This window comes from Mytilus edulis, chromosome 12 (assembly GCF_963676685.1).
Source record: "Mytilus edulis chromosome 12, xbMytEdul2.2, whole genome shotgun sequence".
NCBI classification, from domain to species: Eukaryota; Metazoa; Mollusca; class Bivalvia; order Mytilida; family Mytilidae; genus Mytilus; species Mytilus edulis.
Genome location: NC_092355.1, coordinates 73585362 through 73599094, shown reverse-complemented (window position 1 = coordinate 73599094; position 13733 = coordinate 73585362).

Sequence of the window (13733 nt, the reverse complement as noted above, 5' to 3'; positions counted from 1 at the left end):
TTTCTTATCGTTTGAAAAATGATGTGCACAGCAATTTTATTCACAATTTGTTGTTTTAATGGCCTTTGTTGAGATGCATTCGTTTTTAAAGAATTTCAAGATTATAAGCAGTCAGGGGCATTACTTAAACAAGTAATTTTTTTTTGTTAAATATATAGGTAATTTTTTGTTTTAAAAAATTATAAAATTACTCAATAGAGTTATTTTAAATTTCAATAGAAGCATGAACTAAATGTAGTTTTCATGAATTTTTACATCATTTTATATCATAAAATGAACAATTCATTAAATTTTAGAGGAGAATAGAGATAAAGGGTTACTTTAAAAATAATGACAAAAACATTACTTGAATAAGTTATTTTGTACATCTTTGAAAGAATTAGTAATAACACTTATTTAACAAAATGTTTAAGGAACATATGTAATTGTTTTGGGTTATAAATTATAAATAACTTCAAGTCTTAATTAATTCACAAGTTTCTATCTATTTATATCTGTCTACCTTCAAGAATTTTGAGGAAAATGATATTTTAATAGTCCCAAGAGACCAATCTTTGACCCAAAAGCTTCGATATGAAAGATAAGTGCCTCAGAAAGGCAATTAGTGTTTCAGAAAGATTAGATTTTATATTTCATGGGAAAAATAACCAGATGACCGTGAAAATTTGTTAAAGCTAATAAAATCTGTATAGTTGGACACCTATAAAATTAATATTTAGAAAAGTTACATAAATAAGTAATATTTAAGATAGCCTCGTTTTCAACATTACTTGTATATATATATATATAGGTAATTTTAAATGTTACTTGTTTAAGTAATGCCCCTGACTGATAAGGATACAAAACTTTGAAATGTTAAAAAATAATACACCAACAGTTTTAAGAAATTATACATTTATTCATTTTCCAATCTATTTACGGAAAAAACATCAAAATCGCAAATAAACACCTTTTCTAGATCTGTCCGGGTTTGAAAATATATAACATAACTAAAAATGAAAATTGCCATTCTGTTATGATAATATTCAAATTTATGTTTTATCTGTATTTTTCTTTTCATTTAAATAAATTAAACTTTGCTGAATATTTTAATAAAGCAGATGTTGTTGATCAGTTGTACTTGAGCATTTTGTACTTTACATGTCACCATTTTAAATTAATAAACCGAAACTAGGATTCCGTAATTTTTATAAGTTTATCATGTTTATCATGTGACTTAGTAGAGTTCAATCCTTCAGAAAGGTCAATCAGTCCTACCAGACTGATCCGTCCAATCAGTCAAGGACTTTTACTATAAATCTGACGGATTGGTGACGTGAGTTTGAAGCGAACTTGACTGATTGGTGACTGATCGATGACCGCTGATTGATCACTAAAACAGTTGCGACTAAGGTTGCAAGTACTGTAGGAGGGTATGGATAGGGTATAAAGATATAGGAGGGTGCGGATGGGGTATACACATATGGGAGGATGTGGATAATTTGAAAGATATGATCCTATGGAGACTGCAAATTTCTTCAAGCTGTTTAGTGGCAGAGATAAATGTCATCTTTGTCATAATTTATTTATTTCCTTACAAGATTGATCGTTTATATAAATATACAGTGTTAATTTCCATTGTTTAACGCAAGTGTGCATTTTAGATAAATAAATTGAATGAAAACTACGGTTCCTTATTTGTGCATTGTGATTAAAGTTCGTATGTATCATTACTTTCATTGTTTACAACTCTGTCTCGTATTGTTCTCGCTGTACTATTGCAAATAGCAATTTCATGACTGTATCATGTGTTTCCATCAGTTTAACTTAGTACTATAATATGGTTAGGTTAGAAATTAATGGTAAACCCTACTTTTTAGTGTTTTAATGTCTAATCTTACAGTTTTAATTTATTGACATAACTGCTCGACTCGATTCTCAATTAACATTGTTAAGATAATCGTTGCAATGAATCCTGCTCAAATTTTTGTGAAAGACGGTTTTAACTTTGCAGTGTTGCAAGAGTTTATGTTCTATTTTGAAGGCAATTGTAGTGACCTGCAATACAAGTACCGTTCCATTGAGTTTAGTTATATGTCTTGTGTTTTTGTCTCTGACCTAGGTTTTCTGTATTTGGCATGTGTAGTGCATCATGACACAAGACATTGTTACGTGTACCATGATGAATTTTCGTGCAGGACTGCTGCGTGCATTTTTGACATGGAACTCGTGACCAGACTATGACTTTTTGACTCTTGACCTATGCACGTTGGATTTTTCATCATGATGCAGTGTGTATAATACCTTGACCTCAAAATATAATTTTCAATTGACCTAGCTTCTGAATATGTGGCATGTAGATATATTGTCATAAGATGGTGAGTCTAGTGGCACGAGAAACTTTATGTGAACTTGACCTTTGCCCTCAATGTACAACTTGTATATTTTGTTTGAATTAAATGGAGAATTGTTTGATTGGCAATCATACCATATCTTCTTAATATATCTATTTTAGATATAAAGATTTATTTGTTAGTTATGTGTACCACGATGACCCTTTCCTCAAAATCTGCTTTATGTTTTTTTGACAAGGAACTCTTGACCAGACTATGACTTTTTGACTCTTGACCTATGCATATTGGGTGTGTCTCTTGGTATGATTACCTTGACGTCAAGTCAAGAGTCTCTGGTTTTTGTTAGTCTTGTATGTTTTTTATTATAAGTTCAGTTTTATGTTTTGGAGTTTGAACTAGTTCACATTTTGTTTAGGGGCCATTTGAAACCCGCCTCAGGGCGGGGGGATTTTCTTGCTTTGTTGAAGACCCATTGGTGGCTTTCGACTGCTTTCTGCTCTTTTGTCATGTTACTGTCTCTTTTACACATTCCACAATTCCATTCTCAATTTTTAAGAATGTTTGGTTCAAATGAAAACTAAATCCTTTAATTTCCGTGAAAAATAGAGAAAACATTTACTGCTTCAGTAGCACCATGTGCTGCCAGTTGTGATAGATAATGCAAAATGTTTCAACCATTTTATCTTAGATTTCATTTCATGGACATGTAGATATGGATAGTCTGTTTTTACATCATTAATTCACACAGAGGGTATACGCATATCAATAAACTGAACTCAGTGCAAAGAACCTTTAAAGTATACTTAGACAGAGAGCTCAATCTAGTGAAACACTTTGTTATGCTGGTCACATGTAACTTGAAACATCACTGTCTGTTGCCAAACTGCACCGAGGTCGTGAAAAAAATATGCAAGTTAATTCTATTAGAAGTAGAACTCAAAGGAAGTAAATAAGCTGTTTACTGAAATAAATGTAGAATATGTCTATGGGCCACAGATGCCCCTGCTTGTGAAAAAAACATGAGTAAACTTCCACATATAGATGCAGGATTCTCGTAATTTTGACCATTTTGTGACCAAAAACATTGTGTATAAGTTTCAAAACATTTGGCAAACTAAAGTTAAAGAACGGATTTAGCATTTTTCCTATCTTAAGGCTCCTTGTTGACATTTGTATCATTGGTACTTGTACCACTTCTTCTTACATCTAATAACTCATGAACAGTGACGTCACCCAATATCGAACTTGATAGATCTGTGTTATGGGGTAATAAGCATTACGTATAAGGTTCATAACATTTGATTGAGTCAAACATATTTAAGAGAACGGAAACGAAAAAGTCAGCATTTTCTATGTTTTTAAAGGGACATGATAACTCATGAACGGTAAAAGTGAAGCTACCAAATTTCAAATTAGATTTTGTGTTGTGTGGTAATAAGCATTGTCCCAGGTTAAGGGGATGGTGGGGATCCTGCTAACATGTTCAACCCTGCTTTATTCGGTATGTGTGTGACTGTCGCAAGTCAAGAGCCTTAAATTCAGTGGTTGTCGTTGTTTATGTGTTACATGTTTGTTTTTTGTTCATTTTAAGCTCACCTGGCCCAAAAGGGCCAAGTGAGCTTTTCTCATCACTTTGCGTCCCTTGTCCGGCGTTGTCTGTTAACTTTTACAAGAATCTTCTCTGAAACTACTGGGCCAAATTAAACCAAACTTGGCCACAATCATTATTGGGGTATCTTGTTAAAAAAATGTGTGGCTTGATTTGGCCAACCAACCAAGAGTAAAATTGTTTATCAGGTCAACATCTATCTGCCCTGAAATTTTCAAATGAATCGGACATTCCATTGTTGGGTTGCTGCCCCTGAATTGGTAACTTTAGGAAAATTTTGCTGTTTTTGGTTATTACCTTGAATATTATTATATATAGAGATAAACTGTAAACTGCAATAATGTTCAGCATAGTAAGATTTACAAATAAGTCAAAGTGACCGAAATGGTCAGTTGACTCCTTTAGGAGTTATTGCCCTTTATAGTCAATTTTTAACAATTTTCATAAAATTTTTAATTTTTTACTAACATTTTCCACTGAAACTACTGGGCCAAGTTCAATATAGATAGAAATAATTGTTAGCAGCAAGAATGTTCAGTAAAGTAAGATGTACAAACACATCACCATCACCAAAACACAATTTTGTCATGAATCCATCTGTGTCCTTTGTTTAATATTCACATAGACCAAGGTGAGCGACACAGGCTCTTTAGAGCCTCTAGTTTGTACATAAATCTGTCTGTTTCTTTTCTCGTTTGACATTGTCATTTCGGTGCCTTTTATAGCTGACTATGCAGTATGGACTTTGCTCATTGTTGAAGGCCGTATATGACCTATAGTTGTTAATTTCTGTGTCATTTGGTCTCTTGTGGAGAGCTCTCATTGGCACTCATGCCACATATGGTAGAGAGTGGTGATCCCGCTAACATGTTTAACTCCACCTTATTCTGTATGTATATGCCTGTCCCAAGTCAAGAGCCTGTAATTCAGTGACAGTCGTTTGTTTATGTGTTACATATTTGTTTTTCGTTCATTTTTTGTACATAAGTTAGGCCGTTAGTTTTCTCGTTTGAATTGTTTTACATTGTCATGTTGGTGCCTTTTATAGCTGACTATGTGGTATGAACTTTAATCATTGTTGAAGGCCGTATGGTGACCTATAGTTGTTAATTTCTGTGTCATTTGGTTTCTTGTGGAGAGTTCTCATTGACACTCATGCCACATCTTCTTTTTTATATTGTGTATAAGTTTTGTATTATTTGGTTGAGGCGAACTAAAGTTAGGAGAACGGAACCCATTTTTTGGGACGTTCGGACTAGGGTAACACTTTATGCCCCTCCACTATGGCGCCAACACAGAAGTTCTGACTATTGTGCTGGTGATACTCATCCCACTGTCATTAACACACACACACAATTTTATTATAAATATATTTAATCTTAATTTTGATTTCTTTATTAAGGGCCGAATGATTATATGCATGCCATTCATAAGGAGTATCAAATTTGACAAATTTATTGTACATATATACTTTTTTGTAATATTTTATAGCTTATTTTTCAACTAATTAAAGCTTAACAACTTAAATTGATAATCACTGTCTTTTAACATTCTGTTTTGAACAAAACGATTTGTTACATATACTTCACATGTATTTCTATCAAATCTGACATTATTACAAAGCCAATGAAATAAAATTCAGTCGAACTTGAAAATAAATGTGCAATCAAATATATATGCAAGTCGTCAACTGGCCAAGTGGCTAGATGCACATATCGTTGGCCAATTGAACAACATGTCATAATTGGGTGGTTTTAAAACTTCTAGAAATATTAACGAAAATAAGGGATGAGTAAAGGAAAATAAATGAAAACAGAACGACTGAATTAAATAAAAGAATGTTCAATATACTGTATATTTCGGTTTATTTTTAAAATCTATACAATGTTTTATTTTTATCTAGTTTCCTAATCAAATAATTAAAATGAGAAGATAAATACCTTACAGCTTCCTTTACCGTCGATGCTGGAATGTTTAATGTTATAAAACAATTTTAGCGTCTTGACCTACTTAATCTTTTTATTCGGATACTTGCGGTTATCTTCCACAAGTTAAACGGGGACATTAGAATATCTAGAATAGAACCCAGATGGAACCAAGAAGTTGGGTTGCTATAACCAAAGAACCCGGATGTTGAACCAGTTGCCATGGTTTCGAACCAAAGAACCCGGATAGAACCAAGGTTCAGAACCAAAAAACTCAGATAAAACCAAGGTTTAGAACCAGAGTGCCCAGATATAACCTAATTGCATTCGGAATTCTCATGACTTTTTATACCTTCAACGTATTTTCCAAATCATTTATTTATTTAGTATATTTATATATAATTATATATAATTTTAACAATATCAGTGATAACACTAAACACTATAAAATGCTGTAAAATAACAATATAAAGATATAGGAGGGTAGAAATAGGGTATACAGATATAGGAGGGTGTGGATGGGGCATATAGATATAAGATGGTGTGTAGGGTATAAAGATATAGGAGGATATGGATGAGGTACATAGATATAGGAGGGTGTGGATAGGGTATACAGATATAGGAGGGTGGAAATAGGGTATACCAATATAGGAGGGTGTGGATGGGGTATATAGATATTGGAGGGTGTTAATGGGGTATACAGATAAAGGAGGGTGTGGATGGTTTATGTATTATCTGACTTGTATACCGTCAACAAATATTAATTTTATAAAGATTTGTAAAATTTAGTATCCTATTTTACCGACAACACTAAAGTGGGATATTCCTTTCTAATGCGTTCAGAGGATGAAATAAAACTCACTAAATAATTTAGATATAAACCTTTTAAAAATTATTATCCATACACAATAAAAATATTACTGTAACTGCATGAAGTAAGACACAAGTGTATTGTTACAATGTACCATCCGATAACGGTGTATGACCAAATACAAGACACATTGTAAGTAATTTATTGTACAGCTTAGCTTATGGAAAAGGGGGAGGGGTATGTGTTTTTACTATTTGTTATGTTATTTCTATCGCAGAAAAGTGGTTATTTTTTTTAACAATTTTACTCGAATCGAATGAAAAATTCAGGAAGATTGTCTTTTGAATAGAAATACATTTTATTAAAAGATAATCAGGATATAATTATATACCCTCCGCACCCGACCCTTTCGAGAGTTACATTAATGATATTCAATAGAATATAAGATTATCTTATTAGTTGATCATTTGATAGAGTAAAAGGTATACATAAATTAAAAAAAATTAAGAACTGACACGAAGACGAATATAAATACATGTAGGTCACAGTATGATTTCCTATTCAGTGTGTATCGTTCTAAAAATGCATGAAATATTTGCCACTGTACAAAGCAACCAAAAATCAATCAACCTATTCAGTTTGACCCAATAAGATTTTCAAAATCTTACACACGAATATGTTAAGTCTACATTAAAATTCATCTGACATATATGATAATGTTTCTTTATTGTAGCGATAAATTAACAAAACTCCAAGTTATTGTTTCTAAAATTAAAATGCGGGACTACAATGACGGTTTCTTTAACACCTATCATCGATTGAACTTTAAAAAATAAATTTCCAAATCGGCAACAAAAAACTATTAAAGGAATAAAGTTTTGAAGTAAATCATAGATTGAATGTTTATCAAGGACAATAATGACCTCACACAGGTCATTATTTTATGCCTTGGAGCATATATATCATTGAAACATGGCATCGTCCAGGTTGATTCTGAAAAAGAATGACCTGTCATTCTGAAAGAAAATAACTTCATATAGGTATATAAACAAATATAGGAGGGTGTGGATGGGGTATACAGATATAGGAGGGTAGACATAGGGTATACAAATATAGTAGGTTGTGGATGGGGTATATAGATATAAGAGGGTGTGGATAAGGTAAACAGATATAGGAGGGTGTGGATGGGGTATACATATATAGGAGGGTAGAAATAGGGTATACAAATATAGGGGGTGTGGATGGGGTATACAGGTATAGGAGGGTAGAAATAGGGTATACAAATATAGGAGGGTGTGGATGGGGTATATAGATCTAGATATAGGAGGATGTTAATGGGGTTTACAGATATAGGAGCCTGTGGATTGAATATACAGATATAGGAGGGTAGAAATAGGGTATACAAATAGAGGAGGGTGTGGATGGGGTTTATAGATATAAGAGGGTGTGGATAAGGTATAAAGATATAAGAGGGTGTGGATGGGGTATTCAGATATAGGAGGGTAGAAATAGGGTATACAAATATAGAAGGGGGTGGATGGGGTATACAGGTATAGGAGGGTAGAAATAGGGTATACAAATATAGGAGGGTGTGGAGGGGGTATATAGATATAGGAGGGTAGAAATAGGGTATACAAATATAGGAGGGTGTGGATGGGATATACAGATATATAGGAGTGTGTAGAGGTGGTATACAGCAGGCATGATTCCAGGTGTTTTCAAGTGGGTCCCTTGAACATCAAATTGGGAATTTTTATCCAAATTGGGAATTTTTTATGCATACAATCTGAAACGAAATAATATCATTTTCCTGACCTGTAAAAACGGAAAATGTATATTAAGTTTCACCTGAACACTGCTTAAAGAAGTTATTGGATTCAGACCAGGGAAAATGTAATACATGAATACCATGAATACCATTGCACATGATGCACTATCATCTTAACTTTGGTAAACAAGGCATATATACCAGCTAACATAAACCTATGGCACTTAAGCAGTTTAGCTATTTATTCGAATTTCAAATTATCTCAAATTATCCCATAATATATAAGATATCTTGTACCTATAACATATTAGATTTTTATAAGATATCTCAGTTAATATATGAGATATCTTATATAATTTTTTTTAAAGATATCGTATATTACATATTATGATATATATAGATTCTACCGCTCCATTGAGTGTAATACGATATTTATCCACTCAAGACAGTTTAAAAATTTTCAAATTTAAAACGCAAGGCTTGCCCGAGCATTTTAAATATTTAAAATTTAACTGTCGAGAGTGGATAAATATCGTATTACACGAGATTTAGTGGTGGAATCTGTTTCTCTAATGATTTTCTAACATTATGCAGGCACACTTATTCCTTCTTTTCAAATGATCTGCAAAAAGATGTGTTCTTTCTATATGACGTCATCAGGCATGGTCGCCTTTTTTTTTTGCCGTCACAATGGGAAATTCAGAGGAAAGCAAGAACATTCGACGTCATAATCGGATTTTAACCAATGAAGTACTGATAACAAACAAAACCACAAGTTCATGATTAATTTTTTTTATACAGAAAGGGATAAATTGACGAAGAATTAGAGAAATAAGATATCTTAAATAATCTTTTTTATAAGGTATCTTATATAATAAAGAAGATATCTTATATAATAAAGAAGATATCTTATAAATCTACTTTATATAATGTATCTTATATATAGTGTATAAGATATCTCATTTTGTTTATAAGATATCTTATACAATGTATAAGATATCTGATAAAGAAAACTATATGAGATATCTTATAAACATAAAAGATATCTCATAAATTTTATAACATATGCATGTAAGATATCTAATAAACTTTATAAGATATCTTATAAACTTTATAAGATATCTTATAAACTTTATAAGATATCTTATAAACTTTATAAGATATCTTACAAACTATATAAGATATCTTATAAAGTTTATGAGATATCTTGAAGTTAGATTAAATAACAAAACGGCTTGCCATATTAACCACTGAAAAAAATCATCCATTCGGTATTTTTTCAACAGATCATCTTTATAATTAGTTATCAAAGGTACCAGAATATAATATAAACTTACCTTGATTCAAATGGATTTCAAATTGAACTGGCCAATTGTCGAATTCAGAAAAGCAATTACAAAAGGTTATATACTTATATTTAAAGCAATAGCACCAGTGAACTTTAAAATTATTTTGATCATTTTTATATCTCTTGAAAAAGTTCGATAATGATGACATCGTATTTCAGGGGGGGGGGGGGGGGGGGGGGGGGGGCAGGCTAATTTCTTGAATGATCAATCGTCAACATTATTTTCAAAACCGCTCAAACTTTTGTCTCTTGAGGAAATAGAGCAAAATATAAAATAATTTCTTTTACAAAACAAAACAGGTTTTAAGCAAGTTCCATAAACGGCTCTGCTGGGCGATCTGCTTTTATAAGATCGGCGCCCATTAAAATTTATTCATCAATGTTATATCAAAATTTGAATTTGTTCTTTGCCGAGGTCTGCTTTGACACCAATTTTGACAAAAAGCAGGTTTTTGATCAACCTGCTGAGTGATCTACTTTTGGGAATTCAAATACTCCCATAAAATTTTATTCAATTGAATCCGACTGCTAAAATTGTTTACCTCACGTTGACATAATTAAATCGTTGTTAATAAAATGCGATTGTAGTCAGCATTCTTATCCGGATTTTACTACGTTTTGACGACAAACTATGAAAAATTATAGTTAATACCGATTTTTTTATTTTATTTTCCTGAATTGGGAATTTATATTCACATACATTTTTTTGGGGCCGCTGACAGATTTAAGGGCCGCTGAGCGGCCCTAAACTATATAGTGGAATCATCCCTGTACAGATATAGGAGGGTGTGGATGGGGTATATAGATATAGGAGGGTAGAAATAGAGTATACAAATAGAGGAGGGTGTGGATGGGGTATATAGATATAGGAGGGTAGAAATAGGGTATACACATACAGGAGGGTGTGGATGAGGTATACAGATATAGGAGGGTAGAAAAAAAAGGTATACAAATATAGGAGTGTGTGGATTGGGTATATAGATATAGGAGGGTAAAAATAGGGTATACAAATAAAGGATGGTATGAATGATGTAAACAGATATAGGAGGGTATAAATAGGGTATACAAATATAGGAGGGTGTGGATGGGGTATATAAATATAGGAGGGGTGGATAGGGTATACAGATATTGGAGTGGGTGAATGGTGTATACAGATATAGGAGGGTGTTAATGGGGAATACAGATATAGGAGGGTATTGATGGGGTATACAGATATAGGGGTGTGTGGATGAGGTGTACAGATATGGGAGGATGTAGATGGGTCTATATAGATATAGGAAAGGGTGGATAGGGTATACAGATATAAAAGGGTGTGAAGGGGGTGTACATATATAGGAGGGTGTGGATGGGGTATACAGATATAGGGGGATGTGGATGGGTATATAAAATAGGAAGAGATGGATGGGGTATACAGATATGGGAAGGTGTGGATGGGGTATACAGATATAAGAGGGTGTGGATGGGTTTTACAGATATAGAGAGGGTGGATCATCAGTGGATATACAGATATATGAGATTGTGGATGGGATATACAGATAAAGAAGGGTGCTGATGGGGTATACAGATATAGGAGGGTGTGGATAGAGTATACAGATATTGGAGAGGGTGGGTTGGGTATACACATATAGGAGGGTTAGGGTGGGTATTTACAGATATAGGTAGGTGTGGAGGGGGTATACAGATATAGGAGGGTGTGTATGGGCTATACAGATATAGGAGAGTGGATGAGGTATACAGATATAGTATGGTGTGGATGGGGTATACAGATATAGAAGGTTGTGTAGGGGGTTTACAGATATAGGAGAGTGTGGATTGGGTATACAGATAAAGGAGGGTATGGTTGGGTATATACAGATAATTATAGAAGGTTGTGGTGTGGGTATACAGATATAGGAGGGTATGGTTGGGTATACAGATATATGAGGGTGTAGTGTGGGTATACAGATATGGGAGGGTATGGTTAGGTATATACAGATTTAGGAGGGTATGGTTGGGTATATACAGATATAGGAGGGTGTGGTGTGGGTAACAGACTTGGGGTAATTGTAATTGTAATCGTTAATCAGCTGTAATTGATTACAAATTATCAAGTAATCACTGTTATCATTAATCAGCTAAAAATCTGATTACATGTAATTTAATTTAATCAATTACTTTTCAAAGTACCCTGTAATCCTGATTACTTTTTGATTACGTTCTAATTACAATGAAAAAAATCAAAAATTGTGTTTTTGGGCATTTAATGAACCTCTTTGTTATTTATATTTGATAAATATTTAACATGCTTAAATGGTTTGGTTTACTTTAAGCATGTCTTCTTCAGTAAAAAAATAAACTGTTACAGTATTGAAATGTCATCATAAGCCTAATTAGCAGAGACATATAATACAATTATATACCTTTTGTCTTAGTAAAAGATATTGTACATATTATATTCATCATTACAAACCTGCTCGTGCATTTTTCATTGTTATTCAACACAAATTTATTTTCTAAGATACCTGGGACGATCTTATTTCACAAAGGATTTCTATTGTCTACTTATTGTACCTCGAACTTATTTACCCGATGTAGGTCTTTAAGTTCAGGTTCAATTCAATTAAAAGTAATCGGGCATGACTAATTAGATACGCCCTCTTATAATCAGGGGGTCCAAAATAGGATTAGGAAAAAACGCCCAGCAAATACCTTGATTTACAATTTCAAAAATTTGTTTGATTCAAAGTGCTGAAAAAACACGCTGAGTCAGTTTTTTTCATCGTGTAAGTTTGCAAGATATTAGTTCGCAGGAAGAAAAATCACCTGACCCGGACACATTTCCGACTCTGAGCCGGCCAGTCTGTGCTCTTACTCTATGATGCCACGTGTTAAGGGTTAAAATAGAATACCAATTTAATTAATGTCTTTTTTTGACAAATTTAATTATCTCCCGCTCTCGAGGCGAACGCCCCCATACGAGACCAACCAGGAGAGCGGTAGTGATCTGTAGTACAGAATATAATACCAAAAACTAAAGTACAATACACAATACAGTTTCACAGAATTCTCACAGTTACTAAAGCGAGCTAAAAGTATCTAACCTACATTGGATGCGTGAAATGATATTGTAAACTACACGTAAACATGGATGATCGACTTCACGGTAGAATTTATTGATCAAATTAAAAACTCTTGCACCTATTATTTGAGTGGTCCAAATATTGCCTGCTGTTTCAAGTGTTAATTTCTGTCCTTATTCAATATACCCTCATTTTCTAGTGGTATTTTAAAGTTTCACTTCCAACCTCACTGTCGACCTCCTTTTGTACGGCCTACATGTACCTATTGTATTTGAAATTTATGTGTTATAGTCATTAACAGGCATGAAATATTTGCTATTGGACATAAAGCAAACAACAATCAATCAATTTAATTAATTTCTCTGTTACAGTACTTAGCACACAAAGACACGATCTTGTAAAATGCTATAATTACAATTTCCATTCAAATTTTTATGTTGTTTTCTTTTTCTTTTCTTTTTTTTTTAGAGGGGGGGGGGGCTCTTCAGTTTATTACATAACTGACTGCTTATTCAAAAGTTTTAAATATTTTTTTTACTATATATATATATTGTTCTTATCTAATGTTTAAATACGATTTATAACATAGGATTTTTTTTGTCAGGCAAGGATAAAACTAAGAAAGTTAAAAGTTTTTTTCAGGTGTTTTTGCTTCATTTAGACATGAAAAGGGAATAACGGACCACTAAATGAAAGTGTTTGTTTTCATATAATATATATTGAACTTGCGAATATATCTCACCTAACACGTTTTGATCGGGACAGTGAAACCTAGTTTAATACTTTTTTATTCATTGAAGTTTGCATGCATAGTTCTTATTTAAAAAAAAACACACAAATAAAGCAAGATCTATTAATTAATTGGACTGAATAGACAAAA